Below are 12,653 nucleotides of genomic sequence, written 5' to 3' on the forward strand. Positions count from 1 at the left end.
ACCCTGGGAAGTGTGGTAAGCTAGCTCCACAGCCAGGAAAGGCGGAAGCCTTAATTTGCATATGGCCCACATTCTCTTGGTAGAGGTTGTGGGTTTGCTGAGTTAGAATCTAAAGCAGCAGATGTAGGTGCTTATAGATATTTGTGTAGTTTGGGTTTTGGACAAAAAAATAAAGGCAAGTGAAGAAATAGGGAAAGAAAATGATGGTGATGCCTGCTGTGTCTGTACTCATGTCCAGACTCATTTAGAAACCGTAATCACCCAATAAACAACGTGTAACCAGGTAAAGGACGTGAATGTGAATGATGCTATGAGATTATGAATGATAAAGCAAGTGCAGATAAAATCACTATGCTTTTAGACTTCCAATAGAATAAATAAATTACTTATTGGATAAATTAACGACACTGACAATACTGAGTACTGATCAGCACATGAGGTCGTCATTTATGGCTGCTTAAAGAGTAAAATGGCAGAACTACTTTAGAAAACACTGCAAATGATTTTTGTGAAGTTAAAATTAGATGTTCTACTTGACACAGAAAATCCACTTCTAAGTATTTACTAAAACACAGTTGGAAGCATATATCCATAAAAACTTGTGTATGGACATTTATAGCAGCTTTGTTTATCTTAGCCTTCAATTGGAAGCAATCCAAATTTTCCCAAAGTGGTGAATGAACATACAAATTTTAATATATTCATGTGAGTGAATACTATTTAGCAATGACAAGGGACAGATATACACAGAAAAGAATCTCAGCACGAACAAACCTCAAACTTCATGCTGAGAGAAAGGAACTTAATATTAAAGTAGCTAACATATTTTATAATTTTAAAAATAGGAAAAACTAGTCTAGTCAGTCAGTAGTTGCTTAGGACTGAAATGTGGGGTGTGGTTTAGCAACTCCATCTCCCATAAAAACCTTCCACTTTGGAGAGAAGCTCCTCAAGACAGAAGATGTTCTAAGGGAAGATGAAATACTTCATCCTGCAAGGAAGCTCTTTAAGTTCAGGAAGTGAAAAGCTCAATTGCTTCAGTGAGTTCCTGAAATTGACCTAATTTTCTAGACCTCTCCCTCCTCACATGTTTATAAGCAGTGAACATCCTGGAGAGACATTTTCAGACAAGCTGAGCTGCCTAGAATAGGCCCAACACAGATGAGCTGCCTGGAAGAGCCAGAGTGAGATGAGGAAACTAGGAAGAAGCAGTGACCAGCTGAGCTGCTTGGAAGAGGCTCACACCAAATGTGCTGCCCGGAAGAGACACTCTCCAGTCTGTCGAGATACATGAGAACTGTGCAGTGAGCCCCAGATTCCCAGCTTTCATGAGGCATCACCCATGCTGGGGGTGGGTTTTGGTGATGGAACTGTAAATGAGCCATTTCTGCTCCTGTAATTCCTCACCCATACTCCTGTAAGTAACCCCAATAAACTCATTGATTGGCTAGTATTCAATTTTGTACTGCCATTGGTTCCCTCATCTGGAATGAGTAGACATTTGCTCATGTCTCCCCTGAAATAGTGCCATATGACAGGACAAGGGAAAACTCATTGTAGTACAGAACATTTAAAAGTAATTTTTTATGATTTCTTTTTATTTTTTTACATGCATTGGTGTTTTGCTTGCATGCATGTCTGTGTGAAGGTGTCAGGTCCCCTGGAACTGGAGTTACAGACAGCTGTGGGCTGCCATGTGGGTGCTGGGAATTGAACCTGGGTCCTCCAGAAGAGTACCCAGTGCTTTTAACCTCTGAGCCATCTCTCCAGCCCCCAGTGCAGAACTTTTTAGGAAAAGGAAATAACACATCTTAAATGCATGGATAAATACTTTGTTAAAATTACTGAATTGGTCACATAAATTGTGTTCATTTTCTTGAATTTCAATTATATCTCAATAAGGCACATTTAAGTATCCATATACAACTATGAGTAACCAAGGATACGAAATATAAAAAATAAATTCCTGAAACTCGACATAACCAGTCTGAAGCATGAAACTTGAGTTGTATTTCTGGACTTGGGAGGATATATAACATCTTGAACAGATAACTCCCTAAAGCTAGTTCCAGGAGCCATAAGCTTTACAATACTACTATCTACTAGGATGCTTTTTGATAATGTATAAAGACATACCATTTCCCACTCATCTAAGAGTCAACCCAAATGGACCTGTCAGTCACCTGGATTAAACCAAGTCCCCCAGGCAAAGCCACTTGTTCTAGAAGAAAATTACAATGGGTTGAAGTGCTGAGAGTAAATAGTTGTTGAATGTCCTACCCTATGCAGAACATTATGGTTCTTCCTCCTAAGCTCAGGGAACACTGAAGAGGGAGGAAAGAAAGAAGGTAAGAGCTGGAAGGTGGGGAGGAATGCTGTTAAACCCTGTCTCCTGGACATGACATGGTTGCCACAGCCGTGAAACCACAGCAGCTGTGGTTATTTGCATAAGATGTGCACAAGGTCTGGCCTGTCAGCATCCCATCATGGTTGGGGGAGGGGTTTGGAAACCCCCATCTATTCCTGAGGAACTGCCATGGTTACTGTTAATTATCATCTTGAAATATCCAGATCTACCTAGGAGACCCACCTCTGGATGCTTTTGTGAGACATCATCTAGACTAAGGTTCCCCTGAGAATGTCTGAGAGACTATTGTGAAGTGAGAAGACACATTTTCTCGGTGAGGATCCAGACTGTTAAAAACGCGGAAAGTTAGCGAGTGCCATGCTGTTTCACGCTTCCCGACTGTGGGTGCAGTGTCCTAGATGCTTCACTCCTTCCGCCTTGGACTCCCTTCCCCACCATGATGGGCTAGTCCTCTAAGTGTGAACTAAAACCAAACCTTCCTTCTTTGCAAATTTTTTTTCAGAAGAATTTATCACAGGAACAGGAAAGAAACTAAGACAGGAGCCAGAATAGAATCCCCCAAGGTTGCAAAATATTGGAGCACAACAGAGTGTGTGAGTCTTTTTTCCAGTTGACAGTCTCATGTGACCCATAGACAGGATTACACAGGAGTGTGTACCCAATCAGAGAGTTTTGCTCCATTGCTTTCCTTTAATTGTGTAGTTTCTTTGTACATATAAAATGGTTAATTTAATTTATTAATCAATTAAAATATCTTTGTTATGCCTAGAATAATTTCCCTGCTTCTACTCATCAGACTATATATTGTCCTTTCAGGAAATTACATTTGTGGTTTTAGGATTGTCCTGAGCAAACCTATCCATATGACACTTTGTAGCTTGGTGATAATGCCTTTTGTGTCTTTTACACTTCTTAATTAAAAATAGATTTTACAGTATTTTCATATTAATTAGTACAACTCTGTTTTACTAACTAACACTCTTCTCAAACCCACGTCCTTTAAAAAACAACTCAGCTTTGAATGTTTTGTGTTTGGCAGCTCTCTATTTCCTTTGAAGCAATTTCTGCCTCTTTGTTGACTGAACACTGACGAGAAAGGGAAAGGTCTCTTTCAAAAACACCTTGACTTTGACAGGCAGAAACTTTCTGGACTTTAGGATGTCAAGGCTTCTTAACTCAATTTCAGTCAATCTACCTCTGTGTAGCCCATATCGCTTTTTATTTATTTTTTAATTAAAGGAAGAATAAGAGGGTTACTTATAAAAACTCTGATGAATTATTTCACACAGTAAAAAGTGATCCCAAGACTTACAGGTTTGTGATATAGATATTTATTGCATAACATTTATGTGTAATTCCATTACATGTAGTGAGTTTTTGAGGTGTAGAATGTGCCCATGATTATCGATGGAAGTGTTAATGCACAACAAAGCCACAGGACTTAGAACTCACTGTGAAGGAAGTTTTGATCTATTTGGGACTTAAGAAATAAAATCATGACATATTCAGCATAAAACTGAATTAAATTCAGTGAAGTGAAAACTGTATGGGAAGATAAGCGCAAGAGAATGACTTAGCTCAAGGTTATTTTCAGTTTGCCACTTAGGTTGTTGGTAACAGAGTTTACCCCTTGCTCTTGAAATTCTCACCACCTTGTCCCTAACATTTTTATCAATACAGCTAATAACTGCTAAGTGAACGTTCACTGGGGGATAATTAAATGTACACAAACAGCCTCCAATTATGATCCCTTTTAAATGAGAGGGCCATGTCTTGATTTGGTGAACTGACAGGTTTATTCACTTAAATGTGGAATATAGTTTGGGTTTAATTTCAGATTTATTTGCTTCAAGTTTTTGCTGTCAGTTGCTGGACTTGCTTTAAAATGTTTCTTCTGGTTGATTTCTTTATTTGCTATATATTTGTTGACAGTTTTGAAAGATGCGGCACTAGGCTGTTAATTACTCTGGGCACTCTTCTTTCTCGAATGCTCTTCCTTGAAGTTGTTGTTTATCACTTGGATTGCCTCTATTCAGATGTGACTATGTGATCTCCTTTACTTAGCTCTCACATGTGCAGGCCAGAGGCTGATGCCCATGTCTTCCTCTATCGCTCTCTACCTTAATTTTTTGAGACTGGGTTTTCACTGAATCTGGAACTCACACTTCAGCTAGACTGGCTGGCCAGCAAGCTGTGGGGATCCGCTTGTTTCTGTCCCCACAGCACTGGAGCTGGGGACATTCTCCACCATGCCATTTTATCTGCACGCTAAGGACCTCAGGTCCTTGCTCTGGTTTCATTTCTATAACAGTGATAAATTACCCCGACAAAAAGCAACAACAACTATGAAAAAGGAGGATGCATTTAAAATGAATTTGAAAAAGAGCAAGTAGGTGTATATGGGGTGGCTTGTATGGAGGAAAGGGAAGGGAAAAATGATATAATTATAATTCCAAAAAGTAAGAGAAAAATAATAAAAAAGAAATGTCACAATTACACCTAATACTGTGCATATTAATATAAATTTTAAAAATAAAATAGAAAGCATAATTACCATAAAAGGACAAAAGGCAACTTAGGGGAGAAAGGGTTTATTTTAACTTATAATTCGAGGTTATAGTTCTTTATTGTGTGGAATCAAGAGCAGAGAGAACTGAATGCTCACTTGCTTGCTTGCAGGAGTTCAGTTTCATTTCTCCACTCTTAACAGAACTCCTTGCTCAGGGAATGGTGCCACCCACAGTGGTCTGGTCTTCCCCATATCATTTGACTTAGTTAAGACACTATCCCACAGACATGCTCACAGGACAACCCAATGTAGATAGTCCTTCATAGTATACTCTTTTCTCAGGTTGTGTCAAGTTGACAATTAAAGGTAACCATGCAGTCCTCGTGTTGGCATAGCAACCCTTGATCCACTGAGGCATCTCCCTAGCCCTTTTATTCCAATTTCAATGACAAATATTAATTCTCAGATCACATCGTATACTTCACACAATTAATTTATCACATATATACATATACATGTATAAACACAAATACACACACACACACACACACACATATATATATATGTATATATATATATATATATATACACACATGTGTATATATGTAAGTTATAGGACAGTCATGAAAGCCACAGCAGAGTTCAAGAGGTGTCAAAGAGGCCTGGGAGGCAGAAAGGGGGAGATGATAGAGATGCAAGACAACTGACCCTGCTTGGAGGTACTGCTGCTTCTGTGACAGAGTCAAGTCATCGCAGTGTCAGAGTTGAGCTACGGGAATGAGGTGCAGTAAACAGTGTAGAGGCGAAGGGGCATATTTCCTTCACCCATGCCACCACATGGCACATGAGGGAGGGAGAAAGGGCGGCTCTCCTCTCATGTTCACAGGACTGGCTCACCTGCCCCGCCGCCAGCGGGGTCAGCTCAACACAGACTCCCACTGCTGCATCAGGGCCATGGACCAAGACAGGGCCCTTGGCAGGAGCACAGGCCTGTGCTCACTACCCTCACCTCTTCAGATCTTCTTCTCTCCCAGCACATGAAACAATTCTCTCTCTCTCTCTCTCTCTCTCTCTCTCTCTCTCTCTCTCTCTCTCTCACATTTCTCCAACCTGTACTCAACTCACTCACCACAATGGTGCCCTACCTGAGGTAGGAGCTGCTGTGGCTGTCCTCCACTGAGCTCACACCTGGAAGCACGGAGCAGCTCATGGTTGATTCTGCCTTATTTATTTATTAAAGTGCCCTTTGCTTTTTGGTTATTTCCCCCCATTTTAACATTAAAAACTGGGAACTCGTAGAAGGTAAAACATATTTCCCAAGTTCACACAGTTGGTGAGTAGGAAAGCCAGATTTGTGTTGAGTAATAAGATTTCAAAGTTCATATTCTGAATACTTAATTAGAATTCAGAAGAGGCTAATAACAATATTCCTGGGATGATAAATATGATAACTCACATTGGTTATAGCTCAATAATAAAGGGAATGGCTATTGAGAACTCTGATTTAAGGGGGAAAGTTGTGTTCACCTTTGTACCCAGGTTCTGGGATGACTATAAGATGGATGTTTTAGAAAATTTTAAGAAAAAATTTGACTACTTATGGAAGAGTGTAAGTGAAAGTCCTTGAACTAAATCCACAAATGTGAGAGCCTTCCACATGGAGGTATTATTGAAATCATAAAACAAATTGTTAGGTGCTTCATCATGCTTTTGCAGGTTTGGGGGTTATTGGGGATGGACTCTCCCCCTCGAATTAACTTTTGATTCTATCTCCTGTTTCCCTGGTAACTTGCTGCTTTTAAGGATGGGAAAATACCACAGTTTCACTCCTTAGAATCTGAGATATCGTGTGAGGGAGGGAGGAAGCATCAACTACTTCCTCCCCCACTTAGATCTAAAACACTGCGTGAGAATGGGGAAGTGGAGGCAGCAGGGTTGTTGAAGCCCATTATGGAAAGGCTGCCTTTTCTTGATAAAGCATGGGCATTTTACAGACTTATTATTATTTAAACATTTTTCTTTAATTCTTTGCTATATACTGTTATGTCATATTTGGTCCCAAGAATGGGGTTTGAAGTCTACCTCAGTCCCTTGGTGGAGTCATGCCATTCTAAATACCCTAAAGGCTGCATGATTTCAAAGATGTGCTTTTGTCTCCTCCCAGGAATTAATCTAAATGGACCTGTCAATCATGCACACAAGAAAACATCCCTTAGAAATCTGCAAATTCAAGAAATATGGTATATATCTGAAAACGTGATGAAGAGTTAGAAGGATTAACTATCATGTTAATGAATCATGTACACAAGAGAACATCCCTTAGGAATCTGCAACTTCAAGAATACAGTATATATCTGAAAATGTGATGAAAGGCTAGAAGGATTAACTACCCTGTTAATGGTGTAAGAGTGTACAAATCTATCTCCAAAGGCCCTCCCACTCACTGAAGCTGCTTCTGTCTTCTCTGCTTATTTTGTTTTATTTTATTTTATTATTTATTTATTTATTTGGTTTTTCAAGACAGGGTTTCTCTGTGTAGCTTTGCGCCTTTCTTGGAACTCGCTTTGTAGACCAGACTGGCCTCGAAATCACAGAGATCTGCCTGCCTCTGCCTCCCAAGTGCTGGGATTAAAGGTGTGCGCCACCACCGCCTGGCTTCTGCTTATTTTATGGAGGTCTAACTCTGAAAGTATACTTTACTTTTATTTCCCCTCTTTGTATCTTTTTGAAAAAAAAAATTCGGCCAACTTTTTTTATAGAATTAACACTTTGCCCTATGACCCAGAAATTCCACATCTGGGTAGTTACCCTAGAGAAAACATATGTTCACATAACATCTTGCTTATTCTTTTATTATTTTTATTTTCTGAGATAGGGCTTCACTCTGTAGCCAAAAATCTACTTTTGCTTCCTCTATGGGGTGGTTAGTACTGTATATGTGGAAGAATCTAGAATCACCTGGGATGCCTGTAGGCCTCTGGCATGTCTGTGAAGGAATGTCCAGATTAGAGTACTTGAGTCGGAAGTCTCACTTTAAGTGTGAACAGATTAATTCTACTTATTTTCCCAGCAGCTATCTGAGGTATGGCTACGACAGTGAAGCCCCATTTGATGCTATCTCTTCTCTCTGGCCAGCCTTGTGCTGTTTCTTCTTCTTTTTATTTTTATGAAAATAGATTTTTTTCCCTCACATAATATATCCTGATTATATTTTTTCCTCCCCCTACTCCCAGTTCCTCCTCCCCTTCCCTCCCATCAGGACCCACCACCTTTTCTTCTCTCATTAGAAAATAGGCTTCTATGGGATAATAATATAATATGACATAACGTAATATAAACAAAAACTAACATATTGGAATAGGATAAAACAAACAAACAAGGAAAAGAGCCCAAGAGAAGGCACTAGAAACAGATTAGATGCAGAGACCCACTCAGGAATCCCATAAAAACACACTAAACTGTAAGCCATAATATATATGTAAAGGATCTGTAGGGTAAAAAGAGATAAAATGTATACATAAATGAAAATAAAAGATGAAAAATAATATAGATTAAGAAAAGGAAAAGTCCTGAGATGACATTATAAGACAAAGCACCTCCAAAGATACTGTTGAGTTCATTTTCTGTTGGTCCTCTACTGCTGGACATGCAGCCCACCCTTAGAGTGGTTTGTTTCTCTGGTGAGATTCCCTTAGAGAAGACCAAATTTTCATTTGCAAGTGGTTATCAGTTGGAGACAGCTTTTAGATTGTGGATGGGGTGTGTGTTCATTCTTCCTTTCAGATCTAGGATCCCATCTGGTAAAGAGCTGTGCAGGTCCTAAGAATGCTGCTTCAGTCTCTGTGAGTTCATATGTTCACCCATCCTGTAGACTTAGAGGTGTTTTCTTGGTGTTCTCTGTTCCCTCTGGCTCTTACACTCTTTCTGCTTCCTCTTCGACAGGGTTCCCTGAGCTCTGAGTGGAGGGATTTTATGGAAACATCCCACTTAGGGCTGAGTGTTCCAAGGTCTCTCACTCTCTACAAAATGTCTAGCTGTGGGTCTCTGTATTTGTTCCCATCTGCTGTAGGATGAAGTTTCTTTGGCGATGGCTGATCAAGGTATTGATCTATGAGTACAGCAGAATGCTATTGGGAGTCATTTTATTGCTACCTTTTTTCATTTTTGAACAGTAACATTTGTTTTTCCCCTAGGTCCCTGGGCTATGTAATCTCAGATTCTTGGTCACCCAAGCAGTGTTGGGTATGAGTTCCATCTCACGGAATGGACCTTAAGTCAAGTCAAATATTGGTTGGTTACACCCATAAGCTTTGTGCCACCATTGCCCTAGCATACCTCGTAGGCAGAACATCCTTGTAGAGCAAAGGGTTGTGGCTGGGTTGGTGTTTATATTTCTTCTTTGGTAGGTGCAGAGTAACTTCCTGTTCTAAAGACACTAGAATGTAGGAGTGAAGTCTGTATGTAGCTCATGCCTCTTCTGATGCAAAGTGGAACCTCCTACTGTTTGGTGGTTGGCTCTGAACTGTACTTGAAATCCACAGTCCCCCCCGAAGCCTAAGACCTGATATACATGAGCATATATGCAAAAAACTATTGTAGGCAAAACATCTTATATTCTACAATGTTGAAATAATATGTAGTTTAAACTAGAAATAAATAAAAGAAGAAAGTCAGTTTTCTGACCCCCAAGCTTTGGAAGCTGGAGATATTGAAAACGGGAGAAAATATCAACACAGTTGTTTTTTGCTTGCTGCTTGCACTGGAGCAAGTCATTAGGTAACATGGTTTTAGAAAAGCCTGTCTAAGATTCATTTGGAAATGAAGTTGTCATGGCAACTGTCTCTGAAGCAACAGACAAAATCCCCTCAGAGCTTCCAGAGAACCTCCAACGTCTTCTTTGCACTTGGATCTGAGAAGCCTGCCTTATGGGCTTATTTTAATTTTGTTTTAATGAATTGCCTTTCCCTTTCTTTTTTGGAATGGGATTGGAATACTTCAGACTCACTCTGGGATGTGGGCAATTCTGTGTGTGATTGATGAAACCTTGTCATTGTGACTGTTGAGCTGAGGGTGAGCAGGGTCTCATTGATGTATACATATGACCTCAAAGTCTGCCCAGGCCCGTGTGCGGTGACTTTAGGTGTGCTTATCTAGAAGAAGATGGACTTCTGCTCTTATAAAGGTTTTCCAACTTCCCCAAGACCATTTTCTTTTGTCATTATTTTGGAGCAAAACCATCCTTAACGCGGTAGCTCAAATTTCCCTAAATTCAGAGATTTGTTTCATGGCTGTGCAATCAGCCATCCTTAAATATATATACACCCTAAACAGCAGGAATGAAGCCAAGTTTCCACAGAAAACTTCACTAGGCCCTATATTTATATTTATAAAATCACTTCTTTAAAATGGTTTTGACACTGTGTGAGGCACAGGGAAGACAACCCTCTGGCGGGAGACAGAGTAGGGTGCTGTTAGTAATGTACCTTGAGTTTAAGGAGCTCCGTGGGGTTGACTCAAGATCCTGTAATGTATTATCTGGGTGCTCTATTCTTTTAAAGTGAGGAATGACAGATCTTCCTTATGAAGTTGTGAACAGTAAGTAGGACAGAATTATTTGTACATTGCCATTGGATCCTTTGTCTCCACATGACGTTCCTGGGCCAGATGTGGTGTTTTGTATGTAGTAAGTGTGTCAGTACAGAATAGCAAAAATGTATTTTCCCATAATATTTTGTTTTTCATTGTGCATATAAAGATGCAACTTCAGTGAGCAAACAGATTATTAAGAGCCACATGATACATTATTAAAGGTGTGTTTATATGTGTGTATGTGTGGTAGAGGGCAGACTGCTGACAATGGATATGTGAGTCCTCTGTAACGAACTCACTGAGATCTCTAATCCAGAATCAGTCTTTAGACCTCTGTGACCCACAGTGCCAGGACATTATGCTGTCCTGCTGTGCAGAGATTGTACAGGAGCCCCAGGGAAAAGGCAGAATCAGAGGACATGTTCTGCAGTTTAGCTAGGGAACCAAGAAACACTAGAGGTTTTTATCCTAAAAGCAAGGAAGCAGAAGCAGATGGGTAGGACCTCTACCTTCTTTTTCTCCCAGAGCTATTTGTGACCAGAAGCTGTAGAGAGAAGCCATGTGGCTACAAACGGAAAGGGTAAGTGCCTGTCTGACCCACAGTGTCTTGTGGAGACTAGTTAGAGTTTGAAGAAAAGGAGCGGGAAGATCAGAGTTCACTGCTTCTCCAACTCACTAGCCTGGAGACTTGGTACAAGTTGCTTAGGCTCAGGGTCCTCATCTGTAAAATGGGCAGAGTTGTAATGCCACACAGCATTGGACATATTCCGTAAACATTTCCTTTCTTTTATCTTAGCTTTCAATGAGTGGCTTCACACATTTACACAATTATTGTTATCATCTAATAATGATGATATAGGACAAGACTTTGGGCTGCACAACTTCATCTTCGTGCTATGCTTACTACAGTCCCCAGTATGGATGGAAGGTCTGGACAGTGTCAAATGGCTTCCATCTTTGCAGAATCACTCTAGAGAAGGGCCTCAAGTTTTAACCAGTTTCATCTTGGCTGCAGAGGGAGGGGAGTACCTAAGAGAGGGCCACAATAGAAGCTGGTGTGCCTAAATTGTCTATCCTGTCTCAATTGCTACTCTGTCTAGATCATTCAGACCCTCTGAGTTGTATCAACATTCACTCTTCAAGATGAATTTCACTGAGCCAGTTCCCAGAATAAAAGCACCACGGGAACCATGGAAACAGAAGGACAAGGATAGGGAAAGGCCATGTTGTTGAAACTCTAAAATCTCTGCTTGGTTGCTGTTTTCAAGAATGAGGGAATGAGAATCTTTTTCTCTATGACTCCTCATTTCTCTCACTGAATCTTCTGGGGCAGGATTGCTAAGAACTCCTCCTCCATGAAAGGCCCCTCCTCTGGCCCTCACTGACCAGCTGGGACTCCGGATCCCACTCTTACTGTTTTGAGACTTCCCCATCACCATGGTGGGGAATCGACCTGACCACCATGAGAGGACTGAACTCTCACCCACAGACTCCCGTGTGTTTATTTCCTTTTAACATTGTCTTTTAAAGAGATTTAGTTTTTAGTATTATCCCCTCCAAGCTAATGACTTTACTTCAGATGATTTCCTTTGTAGGGGATAGGGCAGATGACTAAGCTTTCCTCTTATTGACTGAGTCCTTCACACTGGGATGACAGTATATGACAAATGAGCAGCTATCTGTAACCTCTGGTGTATGTTACACCTGGAAGTACAGCTATTTCACATCAATTTGTGGACTGGACAGAGAAAGCCCCTCATTCCAATTCCCAACTCCAAAAATCTATTTAATACACTGTCCTTGAATAGAGTAGATATCAGACATTAAGCTGATGAGAGCAGAAACCACACTTGGTTTTAGCCAAAAGGCTGAGCTGCGACACCAGGAAAATAGTTTTTTTTAATTGCTGCGGCCACTGGCATCAAGTTTTTCATTGTTGCCTGCTGGATTTCTTCTCCTGTCCTGTCCTCCCTTCCCCATTTCCCCCACCCCCTTTTTTGCTCTTTTTCTTTTCTTCCTTCTCTCGCTCTGCCACCCCCAGTTCACTCTTTTTAAAGACTGTCTATGTAGCTTCAGGTAGCCTGGAACTTGTGATGTAGAACAGGCTGACTGCAAACTTGTGGTGAGCCTTCTGCCTTTGCCTCCCAAGTTCTGGGACTGCCACACAAATAAGTTTCAATTTTTATT

The 12,653-nt window shown here is 40.5% G+C and overlaps 1 non-coding gene across 1 annotated transcript; it reads right to left on the reverse strand.

Annotated features, from left to right (window-relative positions):
* Positions 1-12,154: 12,154 nt before the first annotated feature.
* Positions 12,155-12,346, reverse strand: LOC131915787 (U2 spliceosomal RNA). Its single transcript, XR_009380434.1, has one exon. It is a non-coding gene; the product is annotated as a U2 spliceosomal RNA (small nuclear RNA).
* Between the last annotated feature and the right edge of the window lie 307 nt (positions 12,347-12,653).

This window comes from Peromyscus eremicus, chromosome 7 (assembly GCF_949786415.1).
Source record: "Peromyscus eremicus chromosome 7, PerEre_H2_v1, whole genome shotgun sequence".
NCBI lineage: Eukaryota > Metazoa > Chordata > Mammalia > Rodentia > Cricetidae > Peromyscus > Peromyscus eremicus.